The sequence below is a fragment of the Erinaceus europaeus genome, chromosome X (assembly GCF_950295315.1).
Source record: "Erinaceus europaeus chromosome X, mEriEur2.1, whole genome shotgun sequence".
NCBI classification, from domain to species: domain Eukaryota; kingdom Metazoa; phylum Chordata; class Mammalia; order Eulipotyphla; family Erinaceidae; genus Erinaceus; species Erinaceus europaeus.
The window spans coordinates 118,462,340-118,486,528 of record NC_080185.1 but is presented as its reverse complement, the minus strand read 5'-3'; the positions used below and the strand labels follow the sequence as shown (position 1 = coordinate 118,486,528).

General features: G+C 44.5%; 1 protein-coding gene, 1 long non-coding RNA gene, 1 other non-coding gene and 1 pseudogene across 14 annotated transcripts in view; 3 read left to right on the top strand and 1 right to left on the bottom strand.

The window, feature by feature from the left end:
• LOC132535790 (uncharacterized) overlaps window positions 1-24,189 on the top strand; it is a 345,179-nt gene that overhangs the window by 94,776 nt on the left and 226,214 nt on the right. The gene's annotated exons all lie outside the window — the stretch shown is intronic.
• Window positions 1-24,189, bottom strand: part of ADGRG2 (adhesion G protein-coupled receptor G2) — a 140,347-nt gene that overhangs the window by 93,322 nt on the left and 22,836 nt on the right. The window lies entirely within an intron of this gene.
• On the top strand, window positions 12,320-12,446 carry LOC132536060 (small nucleolar RNA SNORA3/SNORA45 family). Its single transcript, XR_009547743.1, has one exon. It is a non-coding gene; the product is annotated as a small nucleolar RNA SNORA3/SNORA45 family (small nucleolar RNA).
• On the top strand, window positions 22,023-24,117 carry LOC103128311 (elongin-C-like; annotated as a pseudogene).

Here is a 24,189-nt window from a genome sequence, read left to right as displayed (position 1 = left end):
ATGTTTAAAGACACACACACACACAAAAGGACCAAGTATGCCTTCCTGTCCTAGGATGAAGAAATTACAAACACATGTCCCAGTGCTCAATGTGAAATGAATGTAGGATTAACAACTGAAAAACATTAAAATAATCAAAGAAATAAATTGCTTGTGACTTGAATATGGAAATAATTCCATTTAACATTTGTGCAAATGAGGATTTTCTACATAGGGAGGTTTGATTAAATTTCACAACTCAAGCACATCGGCTGTTCCAAAACCTTATTGATAACCACAAGAAAGCACACATAACAACCTCACCAATGTGTCCAGGAACCCCACTTCTGCAGAGCCCTACCCCACTAAGGAAAGACAGAAACAGGCTAGGGGTATGGATCGACCTGCCAATGCCCAGGTCCAGCAGAGAAGCAATTACAGAAGCCAGACCTTCCACCTTCTGCACCCCATAAAGATCTTTGGTCTGTATTCCTAGAGAGATAAAGAATAAGGACACTTCCAACGGAAGGGAGAGGATATGGACCTCTGGTGGTGGGAATTGTATGGAATTGTACCCCTCTTATACCACAACCTTGTCAATCATTATTAAATCACTAATGAAAATTATTAAAAAATAAGGCACTCATAAATGTTCTCTTGTAATCCGGTTTGTTAATAAATAACTTCAGGTTCATTTAGAATGTTTTCAGGCAGAAAAATAGGGAAAGTGGTCCAGGAGGTGGCACCTTGGATAAAGCTTTGGATTCTCAACCACGAGGTCCCGAGTTCAATCCCCGGCAGCACATGTACCAGAGTGATGTCTGGTTCTTTCTCTCTCTCCACCTATCTTTCTCATGAATAAATAAGTAAATTATTTAAATTAAAAAATACTGAAAGTAATAAAGTTTGTTTTGTACACTGACTAAAAAAATGTAAAACCCAAAACAAGATCCAAAGCTGGAGAAAATGTGAAGAATTTATCAGTTGGACAAACCATTGGCAAAAACATAGACTTGGCAAGAAATGTTTAGCTTTATTTTCAAATTTTAAATGTGCATTTTGATTCAGAAATTATAATTCCAGGAGTCGGGTGGTAGGGCAGCAGTTAAGCACATGTGGCATGAAGTGCAAGGACCGGCATAAGGATCCCGGTTCGAGCCCCTGGCTCCCCACCTGCAGGCGTGTCACCTCACAGGCAGTGCAGCAGGTCTGCAGGTGTCTATCTTTCTCTCCCCCTCTGTCTTCCCCTCCTCTCTCCATTTCTCTCTGTCCTATCTAACAACAACATCAATAACAGCAACAATAAAAAACAAGGGCAACAAAAGGGAAAATAAATATAAAAAATATTTTAAAATTAAAAAAAAAAGAAATTACAATTCCACGGGACTGGGCAGTAGCACACCTGGTTGAACTTACATGTTATGCACAAGGACCCTGGTTCAAGTCCCTGGGCCCCACCTGTGGGGGAAAGCTTCATGAGCAGTGAAGCAGTGTTGTAGGCATCTCTCTTTTTTTTCTCTCTCTCTCTATATATATATATCCCCCATACCTCTCAATTTCTCATCTCTACCCAATAAATAATAAATAAAGTATTTTTAAAAAGAAATTATCACTCCAGAGATTCCCCCAGACAGAAATATTAATGCACATACACAAAAATATATACAGACACTAAGTATCCATCCAAAGATTACTAGTTTGTTGGACCACCTGTATTATGGGATAATATGCAGTGCTTAAAAATGAAACTGGCCTACCTGTATTGACATTAGGGATTGTCAATACACGTGAGGTGAAATAGATCGTTTCCTTTTTTTCATTTTTATTAGTGATTTAACCATGTTTACAGAATTATAAGATGTCAGGGGTGTACTTTCATGCCTATGCATACACCCTTCCATAACATCTGTAGTGCTCCATAACTACTACAGTGCTCACAAAGTTCAGGAGACAGTCTGTATGCCAGCTTCTGTGAGTTCCTTAGCTTTAGTCATCTATAGTGTGTGTTTAGAATACATTAAGAAACAGGAAAAGCTACATTCATGTGTGTATGTATAGATGTATGTTTTTTAAAAAGTTTCACATAGTCTATACATCTAGACTATTTTAAGAAATAGTAGCTCTGGAAGTGACTCAGTGGTGAGGTACAGGACTTGCAAATCGGATCCCCAGTATTGCTCTGGATCTCTCTCTCTCTCTCTCTCTCTCTCTCTCCTCCCTTCCTTCCTCTGTCTCTCACAGTAAATAAGTTTTAAAAATAAACAAGCTAAGTTGTTGTGTGCAAACACCCTTATTTCTACAGTGACAAGAGTGAATGAATGCATACTATAAAACCTGGACTGGATGGAACCCCCACCCCAGGCCTCTCATACAGAATAGTGATAGGGTGGGGGCGGGATGAAATCATATTGTACTCCACAGAAGACAGACACAGAGTCATGCATTGCTTAGACAACCACAATAAACGTGTTTCTTCTAGTGGAGCAAAGCAGAAGGGTGGGCCAAACCATCCTGGTATTCCAAACAGAGCTTGAGACTCAAGCTCTGAGGGAGACTAGCTGGGAAGTAATGCCATCAGCTCAGCTGAATGCCATCTCCAGCCCTGCTCTAACCCAATTAGAAAGGCCCCAGCAAGAGCACAGAGACTGCGAGTCTGGGAGCCAAGAAACCAACTTCCCGGAGGGTGAGCATGGACTCACTAGAGAGAGTTGTGGAAAGCAATGTTAAAGTGAAGTGGAGGCCTGCAGGTGATTAAAGAGCTGCACATTCCTCAGTCTTTGTGTCCCCCCCATGACTGTTGTGACTGCCTCTGCCACCCACCCCCTAGTCTTTATCCTCCCCCAAACTAAAGAGGATCAGGATCCCTTCAGCACCAGCCCTCCAATAACAAAAAAGAGCAGCTGCCAATGTTTGGGCTTCTTACATCATTGAAAGGAAAGGGCAAATCACAAAAGAAGCCATAGTGACTTATGTAAGACATGGCACGGAACAGAGAAGCTTCTTGGGGAAGAACGGCAAACTCAACAATCGCTTGGATTAGCTGAAACCTCCCGCAGTTGTAGACTGCCCCAGCCATGACATCAGGAGGGCTGGAAACACATCCAACTTCCTCTATCAAGCTGGCTGAAATCCAGGGTAATACCAGTGTGACCAGAAAAAAAGGGGGTATTGATTGCACAAGTGGTTAGGGAAAGAAATGATCTTTGCAAGGACTTAGACTCTTGCTCTAGAGCAGAGGATGCTCTCCCAGAGGGTGGAACCAAGTAGCCCCATTCCTGGACTGCCCAGAGACCCTGGGTGCCAGTCCCAGGTTCCTGGCTTCCTGGGGTGGGGGGTGATCAGCAAAAACACAGGCCGAGTGCACAGCAGCCCCAGGTAGAGAGCAGTGTGGTGCTAAGGGCCAACCAAAATAAAAAGGGCTGGGGGGTAACTCACCCCACCTTACCTTGTGTGAGCACCAGCACCACATGGGAGCACCATGGTAGTACTGTTATGTCTCTTCCTCTCAATCTGTCTCTCCCCTCCCTCCATATAAAAAGTGAATATATGAGCCAAGAAAGCTGCTTGGCGGTGGGATCACACATCCTCGAGGCCCTGAGTCCAGTCCCCAGTGTCATGTTTTCAACAAAAACCACCACCACCCCAAACTCAGTGATAGGATCCCACAGGGCTCAGGGCTCAGGACTTTCATTTGGAAGCTGATGACTCATTAGTGGTCCAAACCAAGGGCAAAGAGGCCCTGATAGATTGAGACCAGGCAAAGAAGCAAGCAAACGGGAGCTTTTTCATACCAATAAGAAAAGCAAATTGCAGCAATGGAAGTGATGTGAGGCATGTAAGCACAAGCAGAAGGATATGGATATTGGGGTTCTGGGCTCTGGGGTGATAGATTTTTGTCCTCAAGGAACAAGCAAGAGTGGTTCTCTACCAACTGTCATGGTGGCTCCATTCCTGATGGGACCCTGTCTAGCAGGATATTTCACCTGGCACATCTGGTTACTTCCATTCTAGATGCCACCATTCAAGAAAAGTTACATTGTGGGATGACTCTAGAAAACTCAAAAGCAAATTCACTCAACATTTATTGGATACCTACACTATGTGCCTTAAACTGGAGGTACTCTGTATGGTTATCCAGGCTGTGCAGTGCAGTGGGCACCTGACCAAGAGCACCCTTCAGGTCTGCTTTCTGGGGTGCCATCTGAGCCAGCTGCAGGCTCTGCCACAAGCCTAATGGAGCTCCAAGGTAAGACATGGAAGTTGATAGAGGGAAATGGATCCAGAAAAATTTCCTTGAGGACCTAATGGTCCTGCAGCATCCTAGGGTTAGTCCTCTTTTCTATCTATGAAGGAACAGGAGAGAACATGCCAAAGAGAGGAAATAGCCTAAACCAACACCAAGGGCCAGAGAGTAGCTTAGAATGGGTAAGATTTACAGCCAAAGCACAAAGGCGAGAGCAGACAGTGACAAGAAGGAGCCCTGGAAAGATGGCCAAAGTATCAACAATATTACATGTGAAGAGGCTGGGAAAAGCCACACTACTTATTCCAGATGGAGACCATGAATAACTATGAATAACAAGGTACTTCAACAGGAAGAAGAGTGTGCTGGTACTAAGAGAGCTTTAAGAATTGCTTTCTGAGACATGGGGAAAAATGGCCACTAGGGAAGGGGTAAATAGCATAATGGTTATGCAGAGATATCATGCCTGAGGCTCCAAAGTCCCAGGTTCAATCCCATGCATCACCATAAGCTAGAGCTGAGCAGTGCTCTGGTAAAAATAAAGAACTAAAAGTAAATGAATAAATAGTAAAGAAAGAAAAAGATGGCTGCTTAGTTACTTGGGTTAGGCTGTATGCACCAAGGTGAAATGACCCTGGTTGAGAAAAGTAGCTTGTGCATGTTACTATGCAATTTCCGCCACAGCCCTGAAAACTCTCCAGTCTTGTCTTCCTCTGTGGCCCTCTTGTTTGATTTTTCCCTCATCCTTTGCTATCCCTTTTTTCCTTCCCTCCCTTGCCCTAGACTGAAGCTTGCTGGATGTATTCCAGGAACCAAAAAGCCACTGGTTCCCTCTGCCCAACGGTGGGTATAGTGGAAGAACATCCTCCAGAAAATGCCCTGATCACCAGACCCACCCTCTGGGTAGACAACTGCAGACCCCTAGGGCCACTTCCGCAAAGGTGTGACTAAAGGTGTTTCTAAACAGGGCAGACTTTTCTTTGGGGTGTAAACAATTACTACCTTAACAGTAAATGCATATGAGGATGAGAAGCGGCTCAGCAGGTAGCACAGGACTTACCCCAGACCCCAGGTTCAGTCCCTACCACCAACTATGCCAGAGCTGAGCAGTACTCTGTTATCTCCCCCACCCCAATAAATCTTTAAAAAAAAGAACCTTATCTTTTGGGGGGAAAAAGTGAGTATATATGTAAGGATATATCAATTATCAGAAGCATCACCTTACTGTTTCACAAAAGGAACATTTACATGCAACACTGGATTTTTTTTAAGTGGGAATCTTTGGTTAATTAAGCTGTATTCATAAAAAGCTTTCTCAAAGTGAATATTCTTCCATTTGTATGAAAACACCATACCAAAAAAAAAAAAAGAATTTAGCACAACCTTAGATCAATCCCAATTGCTCTGCTAAATCTTTTCTTTTTTCTCTCTCTCTTTTTTTTTGCCTCCAGAGTTATTGCTGGGGCCTGGTGCAGGCACTAAGAATCCACCACTCCCAGTGGCCAATTTTTTAAAAATAATTTTATTTTATTTATTTATTTATTCCTTTTTGTTGTCCTTGATTTATTGTTGTAGTTATTATCGTTGTTATTGATGCCGTCGTTGTTGGATAGGACAGAGAGAAATGGAGAGAGAAAGGGAAGACAGAGAGGGGGAGAGAAAGAGAGACACCTGCAGATCTGCTTCACCACCCGTGAAGCGACTCCCCTGCAGGTGGGGAACGGGGGGCTCAAGCTGGGATCCTTACGCTGGTCCTTGCACTTCGCGCCATGTGCGCTTAACCTGCTGTGCTGCCACCCGACTCCCCCCCCCCCTGTGGCCTTTTTTTCCCCTCTTCTTTCTATTTTGTTTTTACAGAGATAGAAATTGAGAGGGCAAGGGAGATAGAAAGGGGAAGCAGGAGAGGGAAAGATAGAAACCTGCAGACCTCCTTCACCACTTGTGAAGCTCGAACCTGGGTCCTTGTGTGGGTACTAGTAAATATTTTCTGATTACCTCATAACTTGTCATTTTGTTAGGTGACAACAAATACTGGACATTTCCTGCTATTTAAACTGTTTTCATACTGCATTTTAGTAATGAAAAATATGACTAAATGATACATAGATTTTAGAAACACAAACAATTGTTTAAATAAAAGTGCACATAGGATAGGTCCCACCAAGTAACTAAGAAAAACACCATACAAATGCTTCCTTTGTTAAAACTGTGTTTGTATATTTGACTCTGGGGCTAGTGCATTAAGCTATTTGTTTCCAAATATATTTTCCACTTGAGATGTACTAAACACTTAGCTGCTCCTTAGTTCAATTCCAGGGAGTAAAAGCCAGGGGAACACTTACACATAAAGTTGTTATTGCTCCCACTGGACATGAATAAGAAGTTGGATTATTATGCCGTCTTTTTGAGAGATATACTGTGGAAGATAGGATTAAACTTTTTTTCATTCAATTGTGAGGGCCTCAGACTCAACCTCTAGTTGCTGTGTCTCTGAAAACTTTACCAGCATAAAACCTTTCTAGTCTTTCCCTTCTGTGGTAGATTGCAAAACCGACAATAGAAGTGCCCCCCAATCCCCCCCCCCCCCCCGTCTATTTCCAGTGCGGCTTTGCAGCTCCTCCTCTCAAAATGTGGGCTTATGGGTGGGGGTAGTTAGCATAATGGTTATGCAAAGAAACTCTCATGCCTGAGGCTTCAAAGTCCCAGGTTCAGTCCCCCGCACCACCATAAACCAGGGCTGAGCAGTGCTCTGGTTAAAATAATAATAATATTTTTAAAATAAAAAATATGTAAATAAAATGTGGGCTTAGAGCCAGGAGACAGCCTGCCTAATTGAGTGCATATGCCTTGCCATGTGTAAGGCCCTGGGTTCAGGCCCTGACACCCCATGGGGATGTCATGGGTGACACCAGCTAAACTCCATGGATAGTTCTGTGATGTCTCTACTCTCTCTCTATTTCCTTCCCTCTATGTAAAAAGAATAAATAGCTGGGCCATGGAGGTCACTCAGCAACCTGTAGTGCACATGCCAGGGCCTGGGTTCATTCCCTGGCGCTACATAAAAAGATCTGTTTCCTTCCTTCCTTTCATGGTTGCCCTTCTACACTTCATGCTTTCTTCTTACCTTTCCTTCGACAAGTGTGGCAGGTACCCAGGTTAGGGCCACTGGAAGGCACTGGCCCAGACTAGCTCTAATCCATGGCCTGCCCTGATTCTTTGTAAACCACTTCCTGTGAAGCCCACTTAAGCTTACTCAGCAGACTGTGTCTGCCCCCCCCCCCCGGGTTAGTGAGTCAACACACTGTTTCTGTGGACCAGCAGACCATAATATGACCTCTTTGAAAAAGAGGTATCTATTTATTTATATGAATACTCACCTGCCTGAGAGAAACAGGGGAGAGCACTGCTTCTCTCCCGGCATTTGGTGGTACCAGGGATCAAACTGGAGACCTCTGGTCTAATGCATGCAAGTCCTGGGCTCTGCTGCTGTGCAGACCAACCCAACCCAAGATTCCTAGTGGAATCTGCAGCCAACCTCAGGGCTCTTGCTGGGGCCAGTCTTCCTGGGAGAGTCCTTTGTCACTGTGACTTGCTGACTGGACTACTGAGGCTTCCTAACTCTCCCCTCTCTCCAGTCCTCCTGCCACCAGAAGGGAGGCATAGTGAGAAATTAGGTCTTCAAGCCAGACACTCAAGGCTTAAAGTCATGGCCCCTCCCTCCTGCCCAAGCCAAATAAACATAAAATGCATCGATCACTACAGGAAACAAAGTACTATGAGTGGTCACACCCACAGATTGCCATTTGTTTACTACATGAATAAACTAAAAGCAATAGGATCATCTCACTGATGACACTAGACATTTGCTTGGTACAACTCAGAAGTCAGAAGGTCATTTCTTAAAATTGCTTTTCTTTCCTCCTCCACACTGCTGGTCTGGACTTTATTTCCACTCTTTCTCCTGAAAGATGTTTTTTATAGACATTTTAAAAGCTACCCCCCCTGGTGTTCTGGAACCTACCATTTGTTTGTGGTTAAAGCAATAATGTTCAGAAAGGTCAAGTTAGATGTCAGGGTTGGATTAAGTGCACTCTCTCTTTTTTTTTAATGATATTTTAAATGGACTCTTTCCTCCTTTAGGAGTCCCTAGAGAAGTCCTCTCCCTCTCTGGGTGCATGTGTAAATAGACTTTGAAACTGACCTCCAGCATGTCAGATGGACAGAGACTTTAATAGTTCCCATCAACATGTATAAATCACAGAATACCCTCTGGAACACACTTCTATGATGCCTCTCCAGTTTTCAAGACTGTCTTCTAGAAGAGCAAAGGAAGACTTTATTTCATGTTTCCTATGTTCCAAAACTGTCTATAGAAGCTCCCTGTTCTGACTTCTCTCCCGTCTCATCTGTTCTTGAGAACAATAATGTCTCCCATGATTTATGGTAGATCAAAATTTTCTGCCTGTGATGTAGCTCCCAGCTGACACACAAATGTTACAGAGTCGCTGCCAGACAAATCCCTGGCCTCCTCTGCTTGCTACTGAGGATCCACTGAGAAGTGCAGTGAGTCCTGCCTTCAGGGAGCTTGTTAGCTAGTGGCTAGTGTGGCAAGAATGCAAAACTGTGACTATTAGACGTGTCACCAAAAAAAGCATGAGGCAGCCAGGAGGTGGCCCAGCAGACAAGAGAGCAGGACTTGTGTACATGGAGCCCCAGGTTCAATTCCTGGCACCACTACATCTAAACAAACCTCTGAGGGAAGAGAGTGGAATTTTTCAGTACAGCTTAGAAGCCAAAAGAAAACCCTTTCTTAAAATGATTTTCCTAGAGGATCAGGGAGAAAGGGAAAGTGAGAAGGAGAGACAGAGAGAAAGAGGGAAAGACACCTCAACACCGCTCCATCATCCATGGAGCTCCTGGTGCCATGCATGGTGCTCCCATGTTGCGTTACAGATTGAACCCAGGGCCTCATCAACAAGGCATGTCATCTGCTGGGCTGACCATCTCACAGCATGGAGAGATCAAGTTCTGAGGAGGGCGAAAGGCAGAAGGAGGAATTCTGGGATCAAAAGGACTAGACTGAGGAGGGAGCACACTGGGCCAGGTGGGGAGAAGTCAGGTGAACTGGGATCCAGTCTTCACATGCCCTAAGGGGCAGATGGGAAGAGAAACACTTGAGCTCCCCAGGGAAGGCACAGATGGGGCAGGAAAGTAGTCCTGGAGCTGGGGGAGGGGTCACTGATTCTTCTTTTCTGCTCTTGCCTTCCAGCCTCCCCACTCCCCTCCCCCATGCTTCCAGAATCTTCCAGGTCTCCCTTTGGCCCTGTCCTCAGAAATTACACAAACCCATCACAAGCCAGGATCTGGCCAGGGCATCTCTGGAGAAGTAGAGGAGGAATTTCACCTTTGACCTATGTCTTAGAATTTTCAGTTTTACAGATGGTCCTTGACCAACACAGTAGGGGCACCAAGCCCCTCACACACACACACACACACACACACACACACACACACACACACACACATACCCTAGAAACTTAACGACTGACAGGCTGGTGTTAACTGCATTGTTACCATCTGTCCACAATTCTCCACTGGGTATGGCCTATCAAATGTTTGTATGCATAAGTTTTGATAAATTTTAATCTTATATAATAGATTTGAATCTATGATAGTAAGTGACAAATCAAACAATTCTCTTCTATATTTTATGCATTCATAGCATAGCTACTGGGTTGTCAGAAAAGTCATGATGCATTTCTTGCATAGAAAAAATGTCACTACTTTTCCAACAACTTTAGAAAGTTAGAAATTAAGTTTAGAAAGTTAGAAGTTAAGTTTTCTCTTAATTTCTGCATTATTTCTAGGCTATACAATGTCTTTGAGTTTTTTTTTAAGATTTATTTTATTTTATTTATTCATGAGAAAGAACCAGATACCACTCTAGTACATGTGCTGCCAGGGATTGAACTCAGGACCTCATGCTTGAGAGTCCATGCTTTATCCACTGAGCCACCTCCCGGACCACTCTGAGATTTTATGTTGTCAAAAATCTCAAGACATTTTCACAGTGTATTCATTGAAAAAAAATCTATGTATCAGTGGACCTGAGTAGTTCAAGTCTGTGTTATTCAAGAGCCAAGTGCACTTTTATTTCAGATCCTACTTGTTTCTTTTTTGTTAGTTTTTCTTTTTTATTGGCGGGGGTGGAATGGGGTAGGAATGGTGGCCTAATGGATTACATATGGTTGTTGACACATGGGTGTAATCTCTCATCTCCCTGTGATAGGTATCTGCAAAACACTCAGTCCAACATAGGTCCTTTTCAGAGTACCAGGACCCCAGACCCTATTTGTTTCATGAAGACCAAGTCCAGAGTTGACAAAATGGTACTCTATTCCCCTCCTCCAACAAGGAAAAGCTGGCTTAAAGAGAATATAAATTATCAGTAGAAAAGGGAACCAGCCAGGGCTGGGGACCTAACATAATGGTTGTGCAAACAGCTTCCATGCCTGAGGCTCCAAGGTCCCAGGTTCAATCCCTAGCACTACCATAAGCCAGAGCTGAATAGTGACTGTAGTGTTCATGTGTTTGGAGAGATTAAAGGGACTAAAGTAAATGATGGTGACCTAGATAGTCTGTAAAAGCACTTAGATTGAGGCTCCTCACCTACCCTAAGAGTTCTTCACTTTTAACTGATGTCCAGGAGGCTTCTTATTGTTGTCGTTCTGGGTAAAACATCATATTCAGGTAAAGACTGTAAGTTTCAGGGTTGGAGAGATCGTTCAGCAGTAGAACACAGGGCCTGCACTCAAGAGGTTCCAGATTTGATTTCCAGAACTGCATAGTGCCCGAGCTGAGCAATGCTCCGGTGTCTCTGTCTCTCTCAGAAAGGAAGGAAGGAAGGGAGGGAGGGAGGGAGGGAGGGAGAGAGGGAGGAAGAAAGGAAGAAAGAAGGAAACTGAACGTCTACCATGCCAAGCAGTTCTCCAACATCCAGGAAACCTCCCATGTGCTGACCCACTGTCTCATTTTCTTTTTTCTTCCTTCACCAAGATGATCTCTGAAAGCATACATGCTACCTAGTCCATTTGTTTAGTTGCTTCCAAATGAACCAGAAGTGGTTATTTTTGAAGACTAGCTGGTGTAAAACAGGGTGGAGAAAGCCTCCTTGGTGGAAACTCCTCTCTCACTGGGGAACGTGGCTACAGCTCCAACCCCTGGCCTCCCGGCAGAGCAGGGTCATCCTTGTTCCTGGTCTTTTTTTAGTCCTTGCCTTTTTGACCCACCCAGTGCTAGAATTGTTTAGGTTTTCCAGAAGACCTGGCAAATACGCTGACATGTTCAATGGCTTTCATTGACAGCTCGAGTGGTGTTCTCTGAAGACTGTGAAACTGGACAGACACATCAGCAGCCTGTAAAAATCCTACCTCCCACAAGCGTCTGATGTGGCCTTTCCCAAATGGCCCTCCAGCACTGGTGCAGCACGGGTGGCTTTGCAGTATTTTTTTTTTTAATGATTTTTCCGCAACTGAGGTGTTCCAAGTGGTGTGGGAGGATTATTTTCCCTTGCTATGAAAGACTCTCCCCGGATATTTTGTAAAGGCATGGGCAGACAGAATGAGTGAAGTGACTCCCAGGGCCGATGGCTTCCTTCCATACCCCAGTCTCCATGAACCATGAGCCACACTGGGCCTACCTGTGGCAAGGTCTGTAGCTCAGTTTAATGTTCTGCAGGGGGAATCAGTGGGATACAGTATGCTGGCCACTTGGAGCTGGAATTCCACAAGGGGTGAGTAAACTTGCTGGCAGAAAAGCCACTTGCTTTTTCACAAAGAAGGAAACCCCTTCCCCCTCCCAAAGTCAAAGCAAGAGCAAAGGCTTTGAAGGCCAAGAAAGCAGTGCTGAAAGATGTCAACAGCCATAAAGAAAGAAAAGAAAATCCACATGCCAAACACATTCTGATAACCCAAGGCATGGTGGCTCAGAAGACCACATAGATCCTCAGAGAAACAAACTTGACTGCTACCCCCTCATCAAATTCTACTGACCATTGAGTCAGCCACAGAGAAGAAAGAAGACAAGAACATATGTGTGGGCGAGGCTAGAGTCTCGCCCGGGCATGGTGTTGCCCCGATGTGCTGGAGTCCTCGGAGAGTAGCCCCTGGCCTTATTCGCTGGCTGTGGCCCTGTGGCCGAGCCAGTCACCAGGCCAGGGACAGGCAGACGGGGGGGAAAAAAAAAAAAAAGAACATATGTGTGCTCATCATGAATGTCAAGCCAACAAGAGCCAGGCTTAACAGGCTGTGCAGAGGCCAAGGTCACACCCTGGTCAGTGCCAATGGAGAGAAGGCATATGTTCAACTGACTGGCTTTTGACTCTGATGCCTTGGATTTTACTAACCAGTAAAACTGGGATCATCTAAATGAAATTCAGTTGGCTAATTCTAGATATCAATTTTTTAACCATGAAAAAAAGAAAGATCACTTTCCAAAGGTAGCTCTTACACAGTCTTCTGCCACCCAGACCTAACCAACAGTCTCCATGTTGTTAACCAAAAACATGTCTACAGGTGCTGCTAGTGATCCGACTCCCTAGCCAGAATGCTGAGGGAGAAGCAGGCATTATTTCTCTCATCCAAAGTCTAACAGTCATAGGTTAGTCTCAGGGACAGATAAGAGATTTTATAGAAATCAGTAAAGAAATGGTGTAGACTGCTCCCATCCTCATAGCAGTACTAGTCACAACAGCCACAACCTGGAGTCAGCCTAAATGCCTATAGACAGATGTCTGGATCAACCAGCTGTTGGATGTATACTCTGTGGAATACTACTCTGCCACTAAAACAGTGAAACCAAGCCTTTTGGGATAAACTGAATGGAACTCAAAATGATTGTAAAAGACAATTACCATTACTAGATGGCTTCAATTATATGTAGAATATAACTAAAACAAATGAACTGGAAAAAAAACTAACTTAAACTTGGTAAAAAAAATATATATATATGGTGGTTACTAGAGGGAATGGGGAGGGTAGTAGTAATAGACAGGAGGGATCATCAGTGGGATGGCATTGAAACTTTGGTGGTGGATGAAGTGAATCTTACCCATCCATTCAGAAGTTAAAATTATGGGGCCAGGCAGTGGTGCACCTGGTTAAGCACTCACATTACAGTGCGCTTGGACCTGGGTTCAAGCCCTAGTCCCCACCTGCAGGGGAAAATCTTCACAAGTAGTGAAGCAGGGCTGCAGGTCTGTCTCTCTGTCTCTTTCCCTCTCTATCTCCCCCTTCCCTCTCAATTTCTCTCTGTCTCTATCCAATAATTAATTAATTAAAGATAAATTGTTTTTTTCATTCTCCAGTGGCAATGCCAGATTATTGACAAAACTGCCAAAGCATTTTCACATACACAAAAGGGAGGTGTGGGAGGCAGTGAGATGTTTCTTACTGAGTCATGAAAAGAATGACCAATGCTTAATTTTATTCTACTACAAGTTTCAGAAGGAAGGAGTAGCATATATTTAATGCCTCTATGTGAGATTCCTTACTCATTAAATGGGGATAGCCATCATATTCTTGTCCTAAAAATCATGTAAAGGAGTAGGAAGTAAGAAAAAAGGAAAGTGCAAAGTGCTCAGCAAAGAGTTGGGCTGACAGAACAAGTTCACAAATACTAACTACTCATGTTGTCAAAATCACTAACTGCTCAGTTGTACCAGGTACTCCACTTCCTGTGGTGGGCTCTAGGTGACATCTCGTGGGTTTCTGTAGAAGAGACTGTGAGTGGGGACCCACCACCCTTCTGGCACTCTGCTGCCAGGTCGTTCCACCTTGCCCAGCTCCTCTGTCTCCTTTCCCTGAGCTCCTCTCTTCGTTGCCACCCTATCACAACTGCTCAGGAAACTAGCTAATATCTGATAAGCAGCTAGAGATCCCTGGGTCTAAAGGTTCCAATGAGCTTCTGGTCTTGTAGAAGCACTGGCATTTGAAGCCTACTGGCAGAAATGAATGAATGACTTTATCACTTGTGAAAGGAATCTGAGACCTGGTAGACAAGGTGAGGATGATACCTGAAGGGTCAGGATCACCTTTTAGGGCTTCATTCTCTAAGTCAAAGAGCTAGATTCTTATTTATTTATTTATTTATTTTCCCTTTTGTTGCCCTTTTTTGTTGTTGTTGTTATTATTATTGTTGTTACTGATGTCGTCGTTGGTAGATAGGATAGAGAGAATTGGAGAGAGGAAGGGAAGACAGAGAGGGAGAGAGAAAGATAGACACCTGCAGACCTGCTTCATCGCCTGTGAAGCGACTCCCCTGCAGGTGGGGAGCCAGGGGCTTGAACCGGTATCCTTACGCCGGTCCTTGTGCTTCACGTCACATGCGTGCACATAACCCACTGCGCTACTGCCTGACTTCCAGGACCTAGATTCTTAACATTGGTCTTCTGTCCCCATCCCTGCCCAAGTAGAGACCATCCCCCCCTGCATGGGTGGGGGGGGTGTAATACCACTTCATTCAGGCTCCTTCCCATTCAACAAATATTTAGAGAGTTAGATATGCAAAGAGACTCTCATGCCTGAGGTATTTGGGCCAGGTGGTGGTGGTACACCTGGTAGAGTGCACGTTGCAATGTGCAAGGATCGGGTTCAACCCCCTAACCCCCACCTGCAGCAAGAAAGCTTTGAGAGTGATGAAACAGGGTTTCAGGTGTCTCTGTCTCTCTGTCTCCCCTTCCCCTATCGATTTCTGACTGTCTCTATCCAATAATAAATAAAGATAAGTGGTCTTGGAGGTGGAGCAGTGGCTAAGGCACTAGACTCTCAAGCATGAGGTCCTGAGTTCAGTCCCTGGCAGCACATGTACCAGGGTGATGTTGGGTTCTTTCTCTCTCTCTCTCTCTCTCTCTCTCTCTCTCTCTCTCTCTCCTATCTTTCTCATTAATAAATAAAATCTTTAATAAATATATAAATAAAGATAATACAAAAAATTTTAAAGAGAGTAAATACCATCTGCCAGGCACTAGGGGAGGCACTAGGAGTACCTCAATGAGCAAGACAGATATCATGGTGCTCTTCAGGAACTTACATGCCAGACTAAACTAATAAAAAGAGCAATATGTGATTACAAAACAAGATCAGAAGAGAAAACACAAGTAGAACCTGAACAGGAGTTGGTGTATTGCACCAAAGTAAAAGTCTCTGGGGTGGGTGCTGGGGGAGAGTACAGGTCCTGGATAAGGATGACAGAGGACCTATTGGGGGTTGTACTGTTAATGTGGAAAATTGAGAAATGTTATGCATGTACAAACTATTGTATTCACTGTCAAATGTAAAACATTAATCCCCCAATAAAGGGGGGAGATCAATATGTGAAACAATTCCACATTTTAAAGAAGAACTGACTTCTATTTTTTTTATTTTTCCATCATTATTTGTTGGATAGAGACAGTCAGAAATTGAGAGGGAAGGGGGTGTTAGAGAGGTAAAGAGACAGAGAGACACCTGCAGCCCTGCTTCACCACTCATGAAGCTTTCTCCTGCAGGTGGGGACCAGGGGCTCGAACCTGGGTCCTTGCACACTGTAACATGTGCACTCAACCAAGTGCGCCACCACCTGGCCCCCTGACTTATATTTTAGAGGAGACAATGGCGCACCAATTGTGACATGCAAAGTACTCCACATCACAGAGAAAGTCAGCAAAGCAAAGGTATGGTCCTGTTTCCATTTCTATTAAGACGTGCATGTTGGTAACAGTCAGCCTTGAACTCCAAGTGGGGACATTCCTATTCACTCAGCTGCTCCTCCATGCTTTGAGCTTCTAGACATGGGTCTAGGCCGGGCCAGGGCTCTGCTGTTCCTGATTGGTTTCAGGTGTAAACACAGAGGAAAAACGTTTATCTTGAAGGAATCCTAAGTATAATACTTAGAGAGCAGAGTAAATAATCATCGCTTGTGAGCTGGTCAACTAAAGTTATATGGTTCAAGTAGAAAGTGCATGCTGTCTGAAGCTACTATAAAATCGTTTTCTTTTTATTATTATTTTTATTGGGAAGATTAATGATTTACAGTCAACAGCAAATATAGTTGTTGGCTCATATGCAAAATTCCTAAGTTTTCTACAAAACACTCTTAACCCTTCACTGAGGTCTTCCTCTACCACAGAGCACCAGGACCTGAGCACCATACACACACACACACACACACACACACACACACACACACTCCCCCCCAAGTCCTTTACTTTGGTGAAATATGTTCTACTTTGTGTTTCCCCTTTCTGTTCTTATTTCTCAACTTCTATTAGTAAGATCAAATTTTTAAAAAAATTTACCCATATTCCTCCTTCTCTCTCTGGCTTATCTCACTTAACATGATTCCTTCAAGTTCCATCCAAGATGAAGTGAAGAAGCTGACTTCATCATTTTTTAAACATATTTCATTTATTTATTCATGAGAAATAACAGGAAGAGAGAGAGAACCAGAGCACTCTGGTACATGTGCTGGAGACTGAAGTCGGGACCTCATGCTTGAGTTCAATGCTTTACCCACTGCGCCACCTCCCAGACCACTGAATTCATCATTTTTCATAGCTGAGTAATTGGGGTTTTTTTTTGAAAATTGGCTTTTCCTTTTTTAATATTTTTTATTATCTTTATTTATTTATTGGATAGACACAGCCAGAAATGGAGAAATGGCCAGAGAGACAACTGTAGCATTGCTTCACCACTTGTGAAGCTTTCCCCCTGCATGTGGGAACCGGGGACTCAAACCTGGGTCCTTGTGCACTGTAACGTGTGTGCTCAACCAGTTGCGCCACCACCCGGCCCCAATTGTTTTCTTTTTAATAAACCTTACAGCACCAACTTAAATACACAAATATTAACTATATAAATGAACTACACTGAAACTATTCTTAATTGATCAATAATAAAATCTGTATGTTAATTAGGAATAAGGATCTAGTAGAAAACTAAAGACGGGAAGTAGATGTGGCTAATAGTTTTTGAGAGGTGACCTATGCAAGCTTCCAGAAATGACATGAACTATTGAAAGGAGGGAAGACCCTCTCGGCAGGGGGCGCTGTGCCTTGGAAGGAGCTGGGATTTCTGCTTACACCCACATGCAGACACAGCCAGTCTGGGTCTAATGGCAAGTGCAGGTCAGAAGGAAATGAAGCATGGCATTGAGATAAGATAAATGACAACAACCGACCTCTAGTCAATGCAGACTCAAGTGCTTATCTACTAACTTAGTCCCTGCCAACAATCTTAGCTAGGGTACTTAGAAACTAGAGTGCCTGAAAGTAAAATGAAGCACTATTAATGAATGGGGAGGAAATGGGCGTAAATCAGGGCTGCCTCAAGCAAGCTGAGCTAGTTTACCACCCTGCCCTATTACAACAAGGCGGACTATTGATACTGTAGGTGTCTTATATAAAGGGGTTGGATGGTGGAGCACCCAATTGAATGCATACATTACCATGTGCAAGGACCCAGGTTCAAGCCCCCAGTTTCTGCCTGCAGGGGGAAGCTTCACAAGTGGTGAAGCAGTGCTGCAGGTGTCTCTCTCTTTTCTTTAAGATTTGAAAAAAAAATTCACCACTTGCAAAGCTTTCCCCCTGCAGGTGGGGACTGGGGGCTCAAACCTGGGTCCTTGCACATTGTAAGATGTGCACTCAACCAGGTGTGCCACCACCCAGCCCCTTCTCTCTCCCTATCTTCTAGTTCCCTTCTCAATTTTTCTCTGTCCTGTCAAATATATATATATGGAAATTGAGGTGCAGCACAGAGGAAGTAAGTGACAGAAGATTTGAACTTCAGAGCCCACACTTTGCTGACTCTTTTTCTTATATCAAAGGATTTAATTTTCTCAGACACCGAGCACTGCTTAACTCTGGCATATGTGGTGTCAGGGATCAAGCCTGGAACCCCAGGCATACAAGTCAGGCTTTCTACCCTAAGCTAGCTCTCCAGGCCCAGAGTCCACACTGCTCATGCCTACGCAGTATTATCTTTGTTTCACATGTTAGGAAGCTCCTGGTGCTGAAAACCTGGGCAGTGTTCATCATCAGGACTAGATTAGGCTGGAAAAAAGCAGCAGATGTAAGAGTATAATACCACCACTTCATAAGGTCAGCACCCCTGGGCTATCAGAGGAGTGTCCCCAAGACTCAGTGCCGCCCCAATAAAGCAGAGCTACTGAGGTCTCTGGCACAGTCCCAAAGCCAACCTCAGATGAGGCCACACTCTTGAAAAAGCTTAGACTGACTCTAAAGGGTCATCACGTGTAAAAACCTGTTTTTCATCTGTGAAGAACCAAAGATTTTCTGTAAAAGACCAGAGAGAGGTAGGGGTAGATAGCATAATGGCTATACAAAGAGACTCTCATGCTTGAGGCTCTGAGGCCCCAGGTTCAGTCCCCCACCACCGTAAGCCAAAGCTGAGCAATGCTCTGCTAAAAAACAAACAAACAAACAAAAACAAAAAAACAGAGAGTAAGTATTTTAGGCTTCGCAGTCCTATATGGTATCTGTTGGAACTAATGAACTCTCCTGTGGTGTCAGAAGCAACCAATAGAGAAGTGAATGGGTGTGGCTCTATACCAATAAAACTTTATTTATAGAAACTGGTGGAGGGCCACGGGCCCTAATCTGCCACCCACAGCCTAGAGAAACAAGTGTTTAAAATCGCATCCCCTTGCAGCCCAGGAAGTGGCACAGTAGGTTAAGCGTTGGACTCAAGCACGAGGTCCTGAGTTTAATTCCTGGCATCACATATGCCAGAGTGATCCTCTAGTTCTCTTTCCTTCTCCTCCTCCTCCTCCTTCTCTCATAAGTAAATCAGTCAATCTTTTTAAAAATTAGGGAAAAATTTTAGCCCCTCAGTGTTCTCAATTTTGGGGTTCCCCCACCCCCCAGCAGGGTTATTGCTGGAATTCAGTACCAACACTAAAAATCCACCACTCCTGGCACCATTTTTTTCCTTTTCTGTCAACTTTATTTGATAGGACAAAGAGAAATTGAGAGAGAAAGGGGAGATAGAAAGCGAAAGAAAGGGGCTGGGTGGTAGCACAACTGGTTGAGTGCACATATTACAATGTTTGAACCCAAGTCCCTACCTGTAGGGGGAAAGCTTTGGAAGTGGTGAAGCAGTACTGTAGGTCTCTCTCTCTCTCTCTCTCTCTCTCTCTCTCTCTCTCTTCTCTCTCTCTCTTTAAATACCAAAGCACTGCTCAGCTCAGGCTTATGATGCTGCAGGGGATTGAACCTGGGACTTTGGAGCCTCAGGCATGAGAGTCTCTTTGCATAACCATTATGCTCTCTACCTCTGCTGAGGACCAAAATTCTTTATGGGATGCAGAAGGTGGGAGTTCTAGCTTCTGTAATTGCTTCTCCACTGGACTTGGGTGTTGACAGGTAGATCTCTACCCCCAGCCTATCTTTCCCTAGTGGGGTAGGGTTCTGGAGAGGTGAGGTTCTAGGACACATGGGTGAGGTCGTCTGCCAGAGAAGTCAAGATGGACTCATGGTAGCATCTGCAACTTGGTGTCTGAGGTTTGTTCCAGAATAACGTATTATTAGGAGAAGGAGGAGGGGGAGGGAAGAGGAAGAAGAAGAGGAGGAGAGTTTAATGTCTCTTCCCACCGCCTTAGAAATTGCGTTGGTCCATTTGTTCACTGTGACTGGTCCGAGGAATCATAAGGAACTGATTGGGCAAAATTTGTAGGGAAACATGTTCATTTGTGCCTAGTTTAGTTCAAAACTTGGAAAATTGTAGTGTCATTCATTCTACTTGAAAAACTTTATTAAAATTAGAGGTAACATGAAAATCATCCCATACGTAATTTAACCTGTGGCCATTCAAAAGGTACTTTAGTCCAACAGCAAATAAAAGCCATCACTGCAAGCATCTTCTTCTGTCATGATACATAGTTTGCTAGTTAATAAAAAGTTCATGCTTATAAAAAGCAGGATAGGGCAGGCTAAATATTTGTTCATTAGACAGTGCGTTGCCTTGCGGTGTGTGTGACCCAAATTGGAGCCTGACCTCACTACATTAAAGGAGGCTTCAGTGCTGTGATATCTATCTATCTATCTGTCTGTCTGTCTGTCTATCTATCTATCTATGTGCTTTTTTCCAGAGCACTGCTCAGCTCTGGCTTATGGCGGTGTGGGAGATTGAACCTGGGACTTTGGAGCCTCAGGCATGAGAGTCTGTTTGCATAACCATTATGCTATCTACCCTCCACCTCTATCTGTCTGTCTGTCTGTCTGTCTATCTATCTATTAGAAAAAAATTAAGCCAGCAAGATGAACCTAGGAGAACAAGTCTGTATCTACTACTTCCTTTGCACAGTCAGCTAGACTCTTTTAAAAGGTAATGTCTTTCAAATCACCCATAGATCAGAAAAACAAGGTTAGTTGATTCTTTGATGTTAGGGGTTCCTTTGCAGGAACTGATAAAAATAATTCAGAGCACTTGAACAGGTCACCTCCAAGGCTAAATGGAGTCCATTCTTAGGGTGACCTCCTACTGTTAAAACCCCTTACCTCCTCTCAGCAAAAAGTTTCAAATGGGGCACAGGGTCTGCCCTTTTACATTGTAGCAACTCATTAAAATAAAGGAATAGATCTCTAAGTGTACAATTTCGGGATTCACGTAGAGGAATAGATGAGACGCAAGGATAAGGGCAGTGTGTATATGTGTGGTGGGGACACTTGGGCAGTTACTCCTGTAGACCGGACTGTCCCCCCTCTAAATTCATATGTTAAAGCCCTAAGCCCCCAATATGACTTTATCTGGAGGGAGTTTGGGAGTTCATAAGGGTGGGGCCCTAGTCCACTAGGACTGTGCCCTTATAAGAAAGATTTCACCCCTTTTTCTCCATCCTCAAGTTCCCCCCACCATCTGAGGGCACAGCAAGGAGGCCATAGACTAAGTCAGAAGCCCAAAGTCACAGGGAGCCATTTATCCTTGATGTTTTCATTATAGCCCTGTAGATACAGCAGGTCCCCTTAAAATATCAAATCCAGCGGGTCAAAAGTCTCTAATCAGGAAATTCAAGGACATAGGTGTCTAGCCTGGTGGGCAGTGCACTGACTGCAAGGACCCCACTTTATTTTTAATTTTTTTGTATTTATTTATTTCCCCTTTTGTTGCCCTTGTTTTTTATTGTTGTTGTAGTTATTATTGTTGTTGTTACTTAGATAGGACAGAGAGAAATGGAGAGAGGAGGGGAAGACAGAGAGAGCGAGAGCAAGATAGACACCTGCAGACCTGCTTCACCCCCTTGAAGCGACTCCCCTGCAGGTGGGGAGCCTGGGGCTCAAACTGGGATCCTTATGCCGGTCCTTGCACTTCACGCCATGTGCACTTAACCTGCTGCACTACTGCCTGACTCCCAGAGCCCCACTTTAGAGTGCTAAGCTGGGTCAGCCTCCCAAACACCCCTCCCAGGTATGGGCTCCCAACACCTGAGAAACACACAGAAGGGAAGGGGAGATCTGTACTCAAGGAAGGTCTTAAGGGAGAAGGACAGATTATACCACAGTTCTGATCATAGAGAAGGACAAAGAAGCCCAATTTGGGTCGAAACAGCCTGAAAAGGCACTATTAGGCTTAAATTGTGCACAGGTCCACTTCCAGCATGGGGGAGCCAGCAGAAAAGGAGGAAAAGGTCCTGGAAACCTATTCTCAGGGGCCTCTGAGGAGCAAAGTGAAGACCCCAAAGGACTCCTCATGTGGCGGAACATAAGAGAACCCAGTGAGGAGGCCACAGGAAGGGGGCTGGAGGCAAGATGAGGATTATAGGGCCACAAGCTGTGCTCAAGAGCTCAGAGGCAGAACTCCTCCAGGTAGGCCTCCCTCCTGAGTGGGCAAGGGTGCAGAAAGACCAGAACCAGCTCTGCTGGGGAGCACAGAATAACAGCTCTGTTGACACAAGCCCCAAAGGGCTGGAACACGGAAGCATGCTGCCCATTTAGCAGGCTGCTTTCCAGCCACTTGAAGGGTTGGTATCATGCCCAGAAAACAAGCAGACACTGGTGAACCCCTGCTTGGGACAAACCCCAGGGAGCTCTGCTGTTCTCTTATTTTTGCCCATTGGCCTTGAAGAGCCTCTGCTTAGTGTGGATCCCTCCAGGTTAACTGGATCAGAAAGTGAGTGGATTACGTGGGGTGTGGCCCCAGGTGGCTGCTGGGAGGGTGGAGGCAGAAATAGGGGCTTTATCCAGCAGTTTCCACCTGGGGAGACCAGAGCTCAGTGCAGAGACCTGGGGAGCCCTCTGAGGACTTGGGCTGGGCTGTTTTTTAGTCACCAGTTGAGGGATACCCCCGGGTGTGGTGGTGGGTGATTTCTTGGCACTGCCAGCTTTCTAACTGGATGGGCAGAGAAGTGTTCAGCTGGGGATTGGAGGGTGGCCTGCACTGGAATGGTCAGGCCAGGGGTGTTGAACAGGTTGCCCAGCGTCTCTGGAATGAATGAGGAAGTGAGAAAGTGTGATGCCTGAGAAGGGAAAAGATTTTTTAAAAAAGTGGTTTCGTGGCTGCCACACCCACTCCTTTCAGCAGGTCACTCCCTGGGCTCCACTGTGCGTGTTTGGGTTTGGCTTGCCCCAGTTTGCACTCAGTAGCTTTTCTTCAGGGGTTTGGAATGTTTGCGGAGAGGCCAGGGGAGGGGGGCTGGAAATTAGTGCTGCTTGAGGTTGAAAGAAGCTCTCAGAGCACTGGGCTGTGCCCCTGCTCCAGGGCAGGGGACACCCGTGGGCTTCTCAGCACTGAGGATGGGTCCAAAGTGCCCCTTGGGCAGGGATGTTTAAGGTCCATACATGGGCACGGAGGTCACACAGATTCCCCAGCAGTGCTCTGAAGGGCAGCTTTCCAAGTGCATTCCCCCACCAAGAGGCATCAGAACCACAGAACCATCTCTGCATCTTCACAAGACCCTCTGCTGGTGGGTCTGTCCTTCTAAAAAGCTCTGTGTACACACTGGACATAGCAAGCACTACGTAATCGTCCTCTGCATAAAGACTGCTTTCAGAGTCACCTACCAACGTCTAGTGGAAGGGGTTATTTGCTCACTCTCAGGTTGTGTCTGTCTATCCACTTGGTGTGACCAGCTTCAGATTTGCTGAATGGAGTGAGTGTAACATGGAACAAAGGAAGACACACTAGTGTCAGTCTGCTGACCTGGGTGTGATCACAGCAAAGGAAAGTATAGTTTAATTTATCTACTACCTCCTCCACTTACTTCTCTCCTTTCCTTTTCCTCAACAAGATTAGGAATCAGCATTTAATAAACCTGTACCATTCCAAGACTATTCAGGTTGCTAAAGCTTTGCCTCAATATCTGCAAAAGACATTCAACAACAGTAGCAGAAGTTACCCTGTTAAAGAGATGTTTTAAAGAGATGTCCAACAACAGATGAGTGGATATGAAAATTGTGCTGTATATATGCACAGTGGAATACTACCCAGTTGTTAAAAATGATAGAACCATTTCCTTTGCTTCATCTTGGATGGAACATGAAGACATCATATTAAGTGAACGAAGAAGAAGGAGAAGAAGGAGGAGGAGGAGGAGGACAAATACTGAGTGATCTCTGATCTCACTTATGTGATATCATCTGATGGCTATTGAATTTATTGTGAAAAGAGAACATGCATTAACATCAGGAACTATAAAAGCCATATTAAGTGGCCCAGGTCAGTTACTAAAATGAAACCAACGAAGTCAATTTTAGAGAGATCCCTTCACATGTGCTATCAAAAGTATGCGTGTATTTTACCTACAAGGTTCACTACACTAACAGTTCTACCAAGATGCTTGAATGCCCGATTGCGCCAGAAATTGCACTGGAACTGCTGATAGCTACAAACTTCCTAGATTGCTAAATAAAATAAATTATAATAAACTGTTAAAAATAATTTGCTTAAAAAAAGATTTGTGTGTTACACAAAAAGAAA